At 57.8% G+C, this 2500-nt stretch overlaps 1 non-coding gene across 1 annotated transcript in view; it reads left to right on the top strand.

Annotated features, from left to right (window-relative positions):
- Window positions 1–1989: 1989 nt before the first annotated feature.
- The window catches only part of LOC126197040 (small subunit ribosomal RNA), a 1909-nt gene continuing 1398 nt past the window's right edge, over window positions 1990–2500 (top strand). The window contains exon 1 of the ribosomal RNA XR_007539448.1: window positions 1990–2500. This exon is cut by the window's right edge and continues 1398 nt beyond it. This is a non-coding gene — a ribosomal RNA (small subunit ribosomal RNA).

Below are 2500 nucleotides of genomic sequence, written 5' to 3'. Positions count from 1 at the left end.
GTTGCGCCTTAACCTAACCCACGTTGCGCCTTAACCTAACCCACGTTGCGCCTTAACCTAACCCACGTTGCGCCTTAACCTAACCCACGTTGCGCCTTAACCTAACCCACGTTGCGCCTTAACCTAACCCACGTTGCGCCTTAACCTAACCCACGTTGCGCCTTAACCTAACCCACGTTGCGCCTTAACCTAACCCACGTTGCGCCTTAACCTAACCCACGTTGCGCCTTAACCTAACCCACGTTGCGCCTTAACCTAACCCACGTTGCGCCTTAACCTAACCCACGTTGCGCCTTAACCTAACCCACGTTGCGCCTTAACCTAACCCAAGTTGCGCCTTAACCTAACCCAAGTTGCGCCTTAACCTAACCCAAGTTGCGCCTTAACCTAACCCAAGTTGCGCCTTAACCTAACCCAAGTTGCGCCTTAACCTAACCCAAGTTGCGCCTTAACCTAACCCAAGTTGCGCCTTAACCTAACCCAAGTTGCGCCTTAACCTAACCCAAGTTGCGCCTTAACCTAACCCACGTTGCGCCTTAACCTAACCCACGTTGCGCCCTAACCTAACCCACGTTGCGCCTTAACCTGCCCTGTAATTGTTAGTTATATGAATCTAGGAATTCGTGTAGCGTTGCCTAATTGCAACCATCTCAACATAGTTCACTTCGCGCACACTGTGGTGTTCTGCGTATTGATTCATTTTACGGTGCGTACCCTCACATCTTGCGAGTGTTGCTTACTTTCCACATGGTCCCGCTATCCACTGTATTGTGTACTGCAATAGGACGTATATCGCCCCCGCCCCCCCCCCTCCCCTCCTGTCACCTCTAGCTCGTCGGTCAGGAGTTCGCGTGTTGAATGCGCTTCGCAGCTGTGCAATGGCATTCGCATACGTACGCTGGCCACCTTCCACGTGTTCTTTCGTGCACACGTCGCAGCGTGTATGTATGCTGATGGAGTGCGTCGTGACACACAACATCCAGGCATGCAAGACTCGTAGAAGTCGCAAATGTAGATGGATGTCTACGTTTGCTGCCCAAGTTACGCAAATGAACTGGAAATCCGTTGTTGCGCGGTTGTTCGCGCTGGAGGTGAATCGTTGATATCGACGATCGGTACAGGTATTAACCGGTTGCTTCAGCGACACCCGTCATACCCACGAACGTGAGTGGGCATGTGGGTATGAAGCGATACGCGGCGGTGGCTGGGTGGGACCGTCCCCGGCCGGTGAGGGGGGGGCGCCCGGCGTGCTGGCCGCGCGCTGCGTGGGCGCACGCGCGGCAGCCGGCTGGTGGGGGCGCCCAGTGGCAGGCGCGCCGGCTGACGGACGCGGCAGGCGGCGCATCTGCGTGCCGGCGCACCCAGCGCGCGGCGCCGTGCGGCCAAAGTGGGTCCTCCCGGGCCCGGTGCGAAGCGCGGTGGACATCTGCAGTGTGCTGGTCCGATTGAGGACTGTGTGCGTTGAGGATGCGCCGCCGCCCGGCACTCGGCGCCGCGACGCCGTCTGCTGCTCGGTCGCCCCCGCGGTTCTCGCAGGTGGTTTGTATCGCAGCTGTGCGGATGTGTTGGCGCGTGCGCTGTGCTGGGAGAGTTCGCTTTGGCACCCAAGTGGGGCTCTGCCCCTCTGTGGCGCTGGCGTTGGAGCTGCCCGGTCACTGTTTGTGGCCGCGTGTTGTCTCCCGCCGGCAACACCACGACAGCACGCTCCCGGGCCTCTGTCGGCAGCGGCAAGCTCAGTTGGGAGCACGGGTGGTCGCACTGAAAGCGTCTACTCGCCTATCTCCGGGCGATTGCGCCTCTCTCGAACCCGACCAAGTACTTAGGACGGCGCTGCGCGCCGCCGGGACCTGAGAGGGTTTCGAGGTGTATCGTGCAGGGGAGCCCAGCCTCCTCCTGTTTGCAGAATAATTGAGCGGACGCTTGCGTGTTCGCGCGGGCCCCCGGGACACACTCCCGGGCGGCCGGCTGCTCAGCTCTAGTTGACGCAGCTCCCTGGTTGATCCTGCCAGTAGTCATATGCTTGTCTCAAAGATTAAGCCATGCATGTCTCAGTACAAGCCGCATTAAGGTGAAACCGCGAATGGCTCATTAAATCAGTTATGGTTCCTTAGATCGTACCCACGTTACTTGGATAACTGTGGTAATTCTAGAGCTAATACATGCAAACAGAGTCCCGACCAGAGATGGAAGGGACGCTTTTATTAGATCAAAACCAATCGGTCGGCTCGTCCGGTCCGTTTGCCTTGGTGACTCTGAATAACTTTGGGCTGATCGCACGGTCTTCGTACCGGCGACGCATCTTTCAAATGTCTGCCTTATCAACTGTCGATGGTAGGTTCTGCGCCTACCATGGTTGTAACGGGTAACGGGGAATCAGGGTTCGATTCCGGAGAGGGAGCCTGAGAAACGGCTACCACATCCAAGGAAGGCAGCAGGCGCGCAAATTACCCACTCCCGGCACGGGGAGGTAGTGACGAAAAATAACGATACGGGACTCATC

This window comes from Schistocerca nitens, chromosome 7 (assembly GCF_023898315.1).
Source record: "Schistocerca nitens isolate TAMUIC-IGC-003100 chromosome 7, iqSchNite1.1, whole genome shotgun sequence".
In the NCBI taxonomy this organism is placed as follows: domain Eukaryota; kingdom Metazoa; phylum Arthropoda; class Insecta; order Orthoptera; family Acrididae; genus Schistocerca; species Schistocerca nitens.
The sequence above is the reverse complement of the archived record's forward strand: the minus strand, read 5'-3'. Positions and strand labels throughout refer to the sequence as shown.